At 41.4% G+C, this 14,306-nt stretch overlaps 1 long non-coding RNA gene across 1 annotated transcript in view; it reads right to left on the reverse strand.

Annotated features, from left to right (window-relative positions):
• Positions 1–3,485: 3,485 nt before the first annotated feature.
• LOC132243971 (uncharacterized) overlaps positions 3,486–14,306 on the reverse strand; it is a 224,548-nt gene continuing 213,727 nt past the window's right edge. Inside the window, exons 3-4 of the long non-coding RNA XR_009455538.1 lie at positions 7,773–7,904; positions 3,486–4,191 (exon numbers count right to left, since the gene is read on the reverse strand). This is a non-coding gene — a long non-coding RNA (uncharacterized LOC132243971). The remainder of the gene's footprint in view (positions 4,192–7,772; positions 7,905–14,306) is intronic.

A 14,306-nucleotide genomic window follows, 5' to 3' on the forward strand; every position in this document is an offset into this window, starting at 1 on the left:
TAGTTGTCACATGTTTCTTCTGCCCGTCTCTGAAGAGGTGACCCAAACTACTTCCTTTTTCTCTCAAAACAATCTTCTTTCCATCCATTTTAGGATTTTTTTTATACAGTTGCCCACCATTAAAGGATCTGAGCACATTTTAGGTGGAGCTTCTAGATTTCTTCCTGGGCTCTCGCTCTTCTCTCTCTGTGTAGGTGTGTGAATGTTTCTCCCCCAATCACGCATCCTCCCATTTGAATCAGTGGCTAAGCCTTCACTATCTCCAGTAGACATTGGTTTTTTCCCTTTGTAACCTTCCTTTTTCCCAGTGTATTCTTCTAAAAAGAATTGCCAGTCACAGGCTTGAAAACAATCACTGCTCAAACCCATTTGTAGGATGTTTTTACCTGTATGACTGTTTAAAAGCGATAAAAAGGTCTGAAGTGGTCTGATCCAAAACCTAAGTGACCTGTATTTCACAAGCACGTTTTCACTCTATTTAGATCTACATCTCCATTCTGCAGTGACTTCTTTAAGTGGAGGAGAAAATTTGTCCAGGGTTTTGCCAGTGTGAAGCTCATAGCAAAATTTAGACCTTACAGAGGCGCGCAATACTTTGGGAACCATTAAAAAAAAAAACAAAAAAAGAAACGAAATCCCCATTATCCGAGCAGAAAATACTCAATTAAAATAACCCCCAACCTTAATACTTCCTGGGAATAAATCATGTTTTTAAATTAAAGATGCATGCCCATTAGCTGCAAATCCTACAGCAGATCATCCTAATAGCAAGGTAGTTCAAACAGCAGGCAGTAGACAGTACATCACATTGCCAGAACATCAGAGCTGTTTCCAGCAGCCTTCTTGTTATTATACTTTTTATTAGGTTTTTTAGCTTAAATTTTCTTCCTTCACATTGGAAATAATTTACCCCTGGCCACGTTTTAAACCAGTGGTTTCCTATCAATATGCATTTGCTTTTAAGTGATTATTTTATTTTAAATAAGGCTGTTCAAATAAATGAGTTGAAAGACATGATCAAGTCCTTGAGTACAAACACACATGATAAGGACAGCATTAGCTTCAGAACAGGTCAATGTGGTAAGTAAGACTTGCTGTAACCCTTTTTTTTTTGGGTAGATATAATTACAACCCTACCCCTGCCTCACAACTGAAAGCAAAGTCTTCTACAATGCGAAAAACCTCATTTGTTCCTGCACAAGGATGAAGAGACAAAAGATAGAGACTGGGGAGTTCCCCTCTTGAAAGCACAGAGGTGGAAAGGGATCTTGGAGTCATTATTGACTCCAAGATAAACATGAACCGCCAATGCCAGACTGCAGCCAGCAAAGCCAGCCAGACCTTGTCATGCATCCAAAGGTGCATCTCAAGCCAGTCCAGAGAGGTGATCCTCCCCCTCTAGGCGACTTTGGTCAGGCCGCAGTTGGAGTACTGCATCCAGTACTGGGCACCGCATTTCAAAGAGGGATGTGGCCAGCCTGGAGAGGGTTCAGAGGAGGGCCACCTGCTTGGTGCGAGGGCAGCAGGACAGGCCCTACGAGGAGAGACTGAGGGACCTGAACCTGTTCAGCCTCAGCAAGAGGAGGCTGAGGGGGGACCTGGTGGTTGCCTACAAGCTCATCAGGGGGGATCAACAGCAAGTAGGTAGAGCCCTTTTCTCCCCAGCACTACCTGGGGTGGCAAGGAACAATGGTAATAAGCTGATGGAGAATAGGGTTAGGTCAGAGAGCAGAAGGCAATATTTTACAGTTAGGATGACCAAAATCTGGAACTAACTTCCCAAGGAAGTGGTCCTCGCCCCTACTTTGGGCAAATTCAAGAGGAGGTTGGATGATCACCTGTCTGGGGTCTTGCAAACCCAGCATTCATTCCTGCCTGTGGCAGGGGTCAGGCTAGATGATCTGTTCAGGTCCCTCCTGACCCTAGCTACTATGAAACTATAAGATAGACTTTCCCTTTGGGAGACCTATGCATTTCTTTGTAATGGAGGAAGTGGGCTCTCCCAACAACAGTAACATTGTGAGTACATGGGGGGGGGGGTGCAAACTTTAATTTGGAAATTCCTACTCTAACCCTAGGTGAGAGGAGATGGAAACAAGAGTAGAAGAGCAAATATGTTCTCTGTTGGGTCTTCATCGCTTTTTTGTATGAGGCACATCTATACTCTTCATTTATTGGGCAGAGATGATGTGAAAAGAAAGGGTGGTTCAGTATTGACAGAGCTATTAGCAGGTTGGTAACATAAGGACATGGGGAGATATATTCCCGTATCTCCTTATAGTAGACACTGTGGTCTACCAGCATAAGTGATCCTAACACACCCTAATTCACTTCCCCACCCCAGCATATTCTTTAAGAGCCAGCATGGAGCCCACTTCCTTGGCACAGCTGTGGCAAAGAGGCAATCTGTCTACTCACTACTAAGAGGCCGTGACCATAAGCCACCATAGGGACTCTGTTGCATCACTGCACTTTCCTTTTGATGGACTTAGTCCCCAAATTCAATGTAAGACAAATTTCTGAAGCCCAGTTAAAAGGTTCTCAGACAAGTTTCAACTATTCCACACCTGATGAATACAGCTGTCTCAACCTGCAGCAGCAAGTGTGAAAAAATAACTCTATTTAAATTCCAAATACTCCAAGGACAAAACACACGCTGCCTTCCATGGGAGCAGGATCTGGCCCAGATACGTGAAGCATCTCTAAAAGAGCCTTGGCTTGCAACAAGGATCAGACAAGACAAAAGTATTTGAGCCAGGGCATTGCTAGACAATCTTGCTGGTTGTCAGATCTGCAATGTAATGATGTGTCAATTTGATTTCTTTTGTGCAGGAGCCCCAGGCCTATCCTTGGGCCAGAATTCTCCTGTACTTTAGTTTTTCTTTTGTCCTAGTGGCACTTCTCCCAACGTTACTTGACAATGAGTGATGCTCCAAAACCCTGATCTTTCACACCCTGTTGGTGACCTATAACTTTTCATGCATAACCTTTGACCTGGGTCCTGACAGTTTGATTTATTGTCCAGTGTTATGATTTATGAGTATCTTCTCAGAATAATTAACGGACAACAGGTGGCAGCATAATAATTTTGATTACCCAGCGGTTCATGAAACCACTACAAAGGTGACTTCATTTACTGAATAAGAAAAGGACAACAATTAGAAATTAAACAAAGCCATCCTTTTATGCTTTCGTTTTTCACCCTTTTGTCTGTCACACACAAAACGTTATATAGGCTCACTGGTTCCCCCCTCAAACACCAGGAACTTGAATTCTGTGCAGAGGACACTGCCCCTAGCATAGTTTTGATAGAACTATTTTTGCTGCTGCTGAAAGAGTCTTAATTAATTGCGTGGTGTAGCTTTGCATATACCTAATGAACTTTTAAAAATCCAGTATCTGGAAAGTTACCCCTAAGAGACAAAATTCATTCCAGGGTGGTTTACTATTTCATGCAGGAACTGCTGAATTAGTAAGAGCCCAATCTCATGAGATGCTTAGTGTCTTCAATTCCTGTTTAATGAAGGGTGCTCAATATACTTCTGGGATCAGCCCCTAAGTTACACAATTGAACAATTCAGTCTAAGTAATTCTATAGCATTATATTCTCCAAAAGCCCAAATCTGTAACCTTCAATTACAAATGAAATCAGTAGCTCTACATATGCAAGTGCTACAATATATTAGACAACATTACAGAACCTGTATTCAGATTCACAGTAACGGCAACAAAGTTATACAAAAGCCAAATGCATACCAGTACAAGTGGGAAATCATCATGGTTGCTCATTTTGATTTGCTTTTTAAATTAACTTGGTCCATAGATGCTACCAAATTTACTTTTAATTCCATTGTGTCAACATGTATAACTTATGACAGTCAAAATACCTTGCTTGCCTACAAGGCGAAACACTCCAACACTGCTGGTTGAATTCAATGCCCCTTCAAAAGAGATTAAGTGGCTTTTCAATAAAGGACCAAATTGGCTGAACTTCCAACAAATTTTATTCTTTGCCATAAATACTTATCTTAAAAGATCATATTTTCCCCTCTCCCACTTAATTCAGCTGGTTAAGAGTCCATATTATTTTACAGGCCTCTGTGTTCCCATGAAGACGATGATGATAGGATGAGGATGATGGGTGTGATGTCATCCACAGAGATAGTACTTTCCGCCGCTTAATTTTCAGACCTACTGGGCAACCAAAACCACTGGTGAAGTCAAGGTGCAAGTCTGTAACACTGCTAAATATAAACCCAACAGTTTGTGAAGAATGGAAACGCTGTACGCCTACTCTACGGAGAAACGCTGGATTGCAGAACAATGGATGCTCTGATAGATGTATGCATTCACTGGCTTTTAAATATGCTTTTAAAAATTGATACTGATAATAGAGCCAGTACATTAATGGTCCCGTTTCTCAATGTTTATAAAAAGATAAATGGTAGCTATCCTGACTTACAAGCTTGGCACCTGGCTCCAGATCACTACCTTTTCATCTCACCTTAAAAATAAACCTAAACGTGGCTAATGTAACATTATTGTGCAACTCTCTCTCACGCTGTCACCATTCCTATTCATGCCCAAGCAAGTGCATCAAGAATGAATTCTTGTAAACTGCTGCTACACAGATATGGCAGGCTTATCATTTTTAATTGACTTTTTGACTTGTCCCACAACCCTGCTTTACTTTACAGTTTAATAGCAGTTTAACACACCTCTATGAAATATTCATTCCTGTCGCACAGAAATTTTAAAATATCTGATGAAGAGCTTGGTTAATAGATAACGCTGAATTCCTAGAATATTAACAGCACTCAGGTTTTGCAAAGTTCCTTTGTGGGAAATTAAATAAATTATTACTTGTGTGAGCTACCTTTTTATTTATTTTTTTTTTCCTCTCTAGCATTCATAAGGGCTCCCTTACAACCAAACACTCTTGCAATAAAGCCAATTTTGTCCTTTAGGAGTTTTATCAAACCTTCAATACCACACTCGCTGCTTAATATACAGTTGAAGGAGCGATGGAAAAGCACTAGCATCCGAACAACATTCTCAATAGAGATGAAGGAATCATTTGCAACAAATCATTAATCAGATTAATCCAGCCTTTTTTTCCCCTACTGATTGAATCGCCACAAGCAGAGCAAGATTCCCACAAATACAAAAAAATCATATTCATAAAAAAAAAAGTGCAGGGATGGATCACAGTGTGCTGGGACTAACTAACATTTGAAATTCATGTTGGTTTTCCTAGGGATGAATCAGGTAAGTCACATGATACAATTTCTTTTCCTCGATTGGATTGTACGCAAGTATTTCTGATACAAATAGTCTTGTATGCAGATCTCAAATGGAGTCCTGAATATGCGCAACCACCCCTGTTTTTGCTACTAAACCTCAATTATTTCAATGCTGGCATGCATTTATACAAAGCAAATTCCTTTCGACGTCTGAGTTACTAGATGTAGAAGATGGAGGGGGGAGGTAGTATTCATCTAAGACTTTTTCTGTTACAATTGTGTGTTGAATAATATTTTCTGTTTTGCTTTTCCCTTTTGTTCTACAAATAGCTAGCAGAGAAAATGATTGCTTCTTAAAAAATGTAAAAGCTTTTGGCGCAATGAATTGTATCCGATTTACATAGGTAAATGAAGGGGCACAGGATCTGTATCTCTCTTTTATTGACTCAGACTGACCCTTCTGTTTTGGAACAAGTTTCGCTTCCAAGTGCTATATCTGCTTGCATCATGATGTGATTTTAGTACTTTGTTTCCCATCAATTTTTAAATTAATTATCTAGAAGCAACCAGCGGTTCATTTTTGGTCATAGACTTTTTGATTAGAAGCTGTGACCCTTTATGCCTTTTTGGCATACTCTATACAACACCGATGACATGCAGCATGACCCCTGACACCTGATTCAACAAAAAGTAACTCCCAGACAGATCTTTCATATTCAGCAATCTCTTTGTTACACTGGGACACTTACCACTTTCATTCCTTAAAATCAACTGTGGTCTCCCCCTTCCCCGCCCCCCCGACACCTCAAACTTATTTTATAGCAACATTTCTCTCCATTTGTGTGTCTCCTTCTGTTTTTACAAACTTTACACTATACCATCGTCCCATATGTTTGTGCTGCACACAAGGAGGTTTCTTTAGAAAGCGCTGATGCTAATTATAAATTTAATTTGCATTTTAATTAGAATGGTAGCAAATTAAAAGCGTGGCAGCTGGAGAATTTTGAACGCTTTGCAGAGATTTGGTGTCAGTATCTCCCTGCTTCTGACTTCGCTCTCTTTTCATTTTCCCCCCCTCACTATCTTTCATTCACACAAACATATTGGCAGTTTTTCTCCTCCCTTGTTTCATTTTTTTTTTTTTTTGTGTGTGTGTGTCTATTTTTTATTTCTCCATTTTCCCCCCAAGGATCAAGTTATAAATTATTTCTTTTTTGTACTGATAAACAGTATACTCTTGTCTTGTGCCAGTACACCATGTACTGTAGTGATAGTGCAGCTTTCAAGTGAGCTTTTGTGTGGTCTTGTTACTGCTGCCCTATTTTGCTATTTATATCTGCAATTTATTTACAGGTAAGAATCTATTCTATTTCCCCTTGACTAATTTCAAATCCCAAGCTGGATAGCTTGGGCAGCAGCAAACTTTAGCATAGACCAGTGTTTCTTTACAAGAGGGGGGGGAAAAAAACAACCCCTACAAATTTGCAGTTGGTCTGTAGGCTCTTAATAAGAGCCATTTATGATACATTTGGGGATTTCTCAACTATATGCTTTCTTTCGTAGACACAGTGCTCCAGTGTATGCCTTTGGCTGAAGTTGGCTGCCAGTCTTTTGGCCCCTGTCATGGCATATATTCTGCTCCTAGTGCCTCATTGCTGTCTTTCATTTGTGATGTAAGCATGTCTGGTTTTAGCACTCACGTGAGCACATTCAGTCAGTCTTGTCGTTTTCCCTATGTTGCATCTCCATGGTCATTTTCATTCCTTCTGTTCGCTTTCCCCCACAGTGTCCTTGCTCAATAATTTTCATTAATTGATTGACAGCTCTGATAGACCCAACTAACCTCTATCTCACTCTCATGTCGGTTTTTAAATAAGTACTTGTACGTCCAATGACCTTGTCGCCTCATCAGATATCAGAAAATGAGCATGCAGATATGGAGGAAGCTGATTAGCAAAATAAGGAAGATCTCACTTCTGGCATAAGTCCATAACAAGCACTGACAACTAACTTTACAATGATGCATTTAAAACAAAAGAGACCTACACATGTAAGATAAATAGACTGGTTGTCTCAGCACCATCTCTAGTCAAAGCAAGAGACGTCATTCATAAAATGATGAGTTTTCTAGAGAGGCTGGGAAAAGGCCAGCGTTACTCAGTGGGGTCTTGTTTGCTCAAAATGTTAAAGAGTCATTGGGGTTTTTTCTTCACTGCTTATAGCTGCAGTCAAAATAGTTCGGGTAAATGTGGCATAACCCCCAAAATGTACCCAGAAGATTAATAAATAAAATGCTAATTAGGTCTAGGGCTTCTTGGGAAAGATATCCCATGCTAATTATCTCCCAGCAAAATTTCTTGAACCCATGAAAAGTTCTGTGATTTATTACCATTTATTTCTGAGTGTTGTTGTTATTTGTTTTATATCGTACTAGCACTTGTAGGTTTACACATCATAGGAAATAATCTCTGTCTTAAAGACCTTAGACTATAAACAGACAATGCAGACACAGAAGGAAGCATCACTCACATTTCATGCCCATGGTCATATGGAAAAATCTATGGTCGGAGCACAGCAGCGAACCCAGATCTCCCAGATCTCTGTTTGGGGCCTTTCCACCAAGGCACTTCTCTTCCATTTGCCATTTTCTAGTCCTGCGGCCTATGTAAGTATAAAAGCCACTGAAGTAAAAACAGCCTTGTTTAATCTTTGAGTGACCTAGACAAATAGAGTTGCTAGAGTGACCTAGACAAATTGGAGGATTGGGCCAAAAAGAAATCGCGTGATGTTGAACAAGGACAAGTGCAAAGTCCTGAACTTAGGACAGAACAATCCCCTTCACCAGGACAGGCTGGGGGCCAACTGACTGGGCAGCAGCTCTTCAGAAAAGGACCTCGGGATCACAGTGGACAATAAGATGAATATGATCCAGCAGGTTGCCCTTGTTGCCACAAAGGCTAATGGCATTCTGGACTGCATTGGTAGGAGAGTTGCCAGCTGGTCAAGGGAAGTGATTATTCCTCTCTCTACAGCACTAGTGAGGCCACATCTGGAGTCCTGTGTTCAGTTTTGGGCCCCCCCCAGTACAGAAAGGATGTGGACAAATTGGAGAGAGTCTAGTGGAGGGCAACAAAAATGGTGAGGGGGTTGGGGGACATGATTTGTGAGGAAAGACTACGGGAACTGGGCTTATTTAGTCTAGAGAAGACTGAGGTGGGATTTTATAGTAGCCTTCAACTACCTGAAGGGAGGTTTGAAAAAGGATGGAGCTGGACTGTTCTCAGTGGTGGCAGATGACAGAACGAGGAGCAATGGGCTCAAGTTGCAGCAAGGGAAGTTTAGGTTAGATATTAGGAAGAATTTTCTCACTAGGAGAGTAGTAAAACACTGGAACAGGTTACCCAGAGAGGCCCCATCCCTGGATGCTTTCAAAACCCAGCTAGACGATGATCTAGTTGGGAATAGCCCTGCTTTGAGCAGGGGGTTGGACTAGATGATCTCCCAAGGTCCCTTCTAGCCCTAACTTTCTATGATTCTATGATTTTATGTTTATTTCAGCATTATAGCCTTTGATGTAGAGATTGTCAAGACCGAGGACTGATTAAACATATTAGATGGACTAAATTAATGGAGCAGTTCATCATAAAACGCCATATAAAATTTGAATTTCTTGGGAGTTAAGTTGAAAGCATTGAGTAGGGATCTGTGACGATCAGATGGGGATGTCACAATTTCCTCCACTTGCGGCAAGGAGGTGAGAGGGCTGAAATACGGACCTTGGTGTTTGTTTTTTGTTGATATTTGTCCTTCATGTTGGATGAAATTCATCTGTTACATTAATGGCCACAAAGGGCCTCCAATGCAGTAGAATCCCCACATCTTCAAGCATGGCCAACTGCAGAGCATTCATTCACAGGGAACCTGAATCAGACAGGAGAGAGACAGCTTCCCATCCTCAGATAGCTTAGTAAGGCAATAAGTCTTGGATGGGCCACGGAAAGAGATATACCATAGGAAGTACACAGACCATAAATCATCAGTTCCTATTCTAGCCCAGAGACTTGAGTAATAGCTGCAGAAAGATATGTCCTGTGAGTCACCTGGGGACTGGCATGTGCATTCGGGCCACTGCTTCATTTCTCAGCACCTGGGTTTGCCCAAATGAATGCGTGTGGCTGACTTTCACTTCTTTTCAGCTGTATTTCTTTGTTCTTAGCCATGGGAGGACTGTCATGATATTAGGCTGTGGTGGCATCTACTTTCCACTGCATCTCATTCAGCGTCCTCAAAAGTCTCTTCCTTGGATAAGCACAGATGAAAGATTCAGAGGATTCACCATGCAGGAGTTTGGAAATGTTTCGCTGAAGGGTCTGAAGTTCTGAAATCTAATTAGGGCCCAAATTTGACCTTATATCAGTCTTTACACTAATTAGCTTTAATGGAGTCATTCCCTTATTTTACCAGTGTGATTGAAAACAGAATTAGGTTGTAAATGGAACGAAGTCATGCTAATTCACTGTTGCCCTGTCCTAGAGAAACCTCTCAGTGCTTCTCGACCAGGTCAAAAAACCCCAAGAACAGCTTCTCTCGGGGTGACACTGCATTACTTTGGTTCTTAGTCCCAGATGAGATCACAACTCCTTGGTAGACTTTCCACGTCTCACAGCAATGCTCTCAACCCACCACATTGCTCAGGGTGGGTCGCAACTTCATCCAGAAGCAGCGCGGCTATGTCTGCCCAGTGATTCAGGCAGGCTAATTAACAGTCGAGTGACAGTGCCAACTGGCCTGCCTCTACAATAATTAGGCCACCCATGACACCCCACAGATGTGGCTACAAAGCTTCCTGTTTAGGAGACAGCCTGCTGGGAGCAGCATGGTGTGCTTCATGGTGTCACTGCCAAGTGTAAAAGCAGGCCTAAGCGGTTCGGAGACACAAAGAAAAAGTTTCTATATAAGAGAATTCAGTCCAACCGATATTGTTCAGTCTTTGTCATGACAACACACCTTGGCTAAGGCCAAGCCTGGAGTCTGGGGTGGTTCCTACCTAGATTTGGCTGTATTGTGCAGAGCAAAACACAGACGTGTGTCTTCACATAAAAGTTCTGCCTGTGGCTCATTGCTTCTCCGAACACGAAGACTAAGAGCACAAAGAGATAAATTAACCAAAAGGAGTAGAAGAGAAAGTGACACAGAAAATCCTGGAAATGCTGCCAACCTAAAATAGGACAAAATTTTAAAATGCGATGTGATGGCTTGAACGCAGGCCAGGTTTCTTTCACAAATTACAGTTCCCCGATAGACAGGAATCTATTCACAACACATCACATGTCTGAGTCACAAGTCTCACCTGGTCAGTATTTAACTTCTGAGCTTTCTGGCACCAAGCTAGGATATAGAGCCCTATTTTTTAAAGCTTTTCCTACATATGATTAAGTTTTTCTGCAGGAATCAAAGTCTCATTAATTTCAAAGCTCAGTTTACCAGCCACCGTTATTCATTGGTGTGAATGGGACTGTGCACAGGAGTCTGGATTACTCATGTGAGTAAAACTTTGCCAGCTCTAAATCAGCTAAATTGCCTGCAAAAGGTAATTTTTGTAAGAGATAGATAACAGTATGCAAAATGTTGATGTTTGGTTACCTTAATTAAGCTGCTATTTTAATCACATGATTGCATAGCAAAGTTCTAATTTCTCTGTCACCCTGAAATCCCCCAGATTCTCCCTCCCTCCCTCCCTCCACAGGAGATACAAGTTAAATGTTTTGATAAGCCTTGGCCAAATGAATCCCTTGCAATAACTTCTTATTGTGGAATTTACCGTAGTGTGCAGCGCTCCCCAAATTACAAATCTTCTAGCTTGGCACTTTAGAAAGGCTTGGGTTTTATTTCATGTAAGTTTTTGCAGCTGTACAAAATACTTTCATTAACCCAAGAATGGATTATTTGGAGTGCTAATTAATTGATTCTTCAAAATGCCAATTGACATACTCCCAGGGAAAACCTGATCTAAGCAACTATGTTAATCAAGCTATTGTACTTACGGTTCGGTCTGAATATCAGACCATCTGAAATGAGGAGAACTTTGCCATTACTATCCTGGACCTCTTGTGGGCAGCTAATTAATATGAGTAGAATATGACAGTTGCACTTGTACATTCACTGTACTGCCTGACAATAACTCTATAAAATTACATTTCAGCTAAAGAATGGAAACAGTGTTAAATACCATTATTTGCCTTCCTTTGATGTCTGAGAGTCATTATGAAAGCAATTACAGCAGTTTCTCTGTCTGTATGTCTACAGGGTATTTATCTGTATCTGTCTGAGTCCTTTGCCAGGTGGAGAATATATGGCATATTAAAGACAAGGGAATTCAGCCTCAATTATCAGGCTATGAACAGAGGAAGAAACAAAATCAGAGTTTTGCAGATGATCCTGCCAGAAAACAGTAATTTAATATTAAAGCCAAGCAAGCTGGGGAAAACTTGCCTAGTGCAGGAGCTTTTATTTTAATATTATTTAATTTTCCCCCCTGTTGCCCTAGTTTGTTATCCATTCTTTTGGCTCCTGTGCTTTCCAATTCCTGTGTTCATTTTAAATAAGCTCATGGTTCAGAGACTGGTGAATGTAAAGACTTTTTTTTTTTTAAAAGACAGTATTTTCTTAATTGCACTGGGGATGTTCTGTTTAACCAGCTTCTCACAAAAAAATTGTCATAGATGGTATGTTAGCAGGTAGATTGGTGTGGGCAAGGGTCACATGAGGTGCTGATTAGAGGATAAGGAGATCTGTGCCTCTCTGAAATGCTGGGTGAGTCATAGGGGTGAACTCACAGACAGTGAATAACTCATATATGTTAGTTTTGACTTTGAATTCACCTGCTTGGCAAATCCCAGTCTTTCCTGAGTTGACCCTGCTGGCAACACAATAGACACCAAGACTACTGAATGTGGGGACAGGGGTGTTTTAATTTTACACACAACAATATCTATTGTAAGGTCAAATTATGCTCTTGGATGCATTCACATGTCTCGCTGTGATGATCTGTTGTGCACACTAAAGACATCTGATTGCTGCTGTATGTCATGGAGGTTAGGGCTGGCCAAAATTTTTCTATCCAAAATTTGTTTTAGGGAGAAAACTGGATTTGCAAGTAAATCATTATGTTAATGGGAACTGCATTTTTCTTGATCTTCCCCCACAGGCTGGAAAATTGGAAAAATGACTAGTGGTAAGAAAAGCCTCCATAATAATGCTCTGTGCTCTAGCAACACACCTACTCTTGGACTACTGTTAGTGCCCCCAGCCTTTAAGAACAGAACTGCTTGTGCATTTCTTGCCGTGGAGCCAGCTCTACCCCGACTTCTCTGCAGGACTGTATAAGCAGAAGCAAGGCCGAGACCTCAGACAATAAGAAGTTCACCAGGATTGTAGGATGTGGTCACTGCACTGGGCTCAGTGCTGTGCAGAAATTAAACCCAAACCAGCCAAAATGGGACTGGATTCATTACAACCCATCAGTTGTTTCAGCTAGAGGCCTAGACAGCCTCGACTGTAAACTACGTCTGGGAGAAAATCCACCCAGCGTGGATCTTCCCCAAGGGCACGGGAAACCGGGGCAGACCCAGATGTGTAATTTACACCTCTCTGCACCAGCCTGGATGCAATTGACCCGAGAGGCTTATAAAAGAAACCTAATCATCCTACTGTATTTCACTGCTGGGGCACGTTGCCTTCATCAAGGGCTTTCAGGAGTCAGACTTGGCTGGCTTGGGCTCATTAGATCCCTGTAGGATTGTCACATTCCCTTTTTTATAAATGTAAGATTTTCATTAGCTGAATTCAGCCATCTCCTCTCTTCTGCAGCCAGAGCTCCTGCTTCTCTAAGGTGTTCTGACGCACAGTATATGCACGTTGTAGCGTGGCAAACCTTTTTAAGGCATCTCCCACCATTCAACCTGTGATGGCTGAAGTCTTTCTGAATCATTGTTATTATTAGGAGTCAACAGACTTCCCTGAACAGTACTTCCGCACTATATGATCAACACTGGGTCATATTGCTGCAGGGACAATATTTAGCCTAAAACAAAGAAGCCCGGGCATTAGCAACTGATGACTGAGGGAAGATGATGGAGTTACAGAAGATGATTGCAATGTAATATGTTGTCAGCATGTAATGCATACTCTAGATATTCATCATCCACAGAAGACTTCATGGCCCGTTGACTTCATCTGCTTCTGGAAAAATTGCCTTTTTTATTCATTCTTCTGTAATTCAACTGTCTTCCAGTATTTAATGTTTTAAATGGAGAGGTAGAATGCCTTTAATGCCAGTTCTCAGATGTTAAGCATAGGAACGTATGGATTGTATTCCATATCTTTAAAATAATTACAGTATACTCTATCTTCATAGTCTTTCCTATTTTGTTCATGAAGAATATGCAACCATCTGTGTTGCTCAGCCAGCCCCAGAAACAACTTGATCAGAGGCTGTAGGAAACATCTAGTACCTGATCTCACCTTGTCTAGCCCTTAACCAGCATGGAAGAGGCCATCATGCCAGGATGAAAGCACTTCTACCTGTTTTGTCCTGATGCAAATGGCTATACAAAGTACAGAACAAAGGTGGATCAGAGCTCTGATTCTCAAGAGATATGCTCCACGGCTAGGTACAGACATTCAAAAAACCCAATGCAGAGTCAATCCAAGTTGGCCAGCTTTCTGTAAGCAGCATAGTTTAGATCAGTAGCCAACAGAGCACTCATTTACCCCTTGGAGGAGGGGCAAATGCTTTGATCCTAGCTGACTTCCTGCCCCGGGGGCAGGGGACTGGACTGGATGATCTTCCGAGGTCTGAACAGCCCTAATGTCTATGAAATCTTAGACTGGGTTTTGCCATTTTTAAACAAGTCTATGTGTGCCAAACTTCTGTTCTGGGTACAGACGGGTTTCTGATCACTTATCCCAGTAAAAGTGTAATGTCTGTACCTGGCCCAAATTTCCACACGGGACTGACAGTCAGTACACACTATGCTACTTCATATATTATCAACAGCCCAG

This window comes from Alligator mississippiensis, chromosome 11 (assembly GCF_030867095.1).
Source record: "Alligator mississippiensis isolate rAllMis1 chromosome 11, rAllMis1, whole genome shotgun sequence".
NCBI lineage: Eukaryota > Metazoa > Chordata > Crocodylia > Alligatoridae > Alligator > Alligator mississippiensis.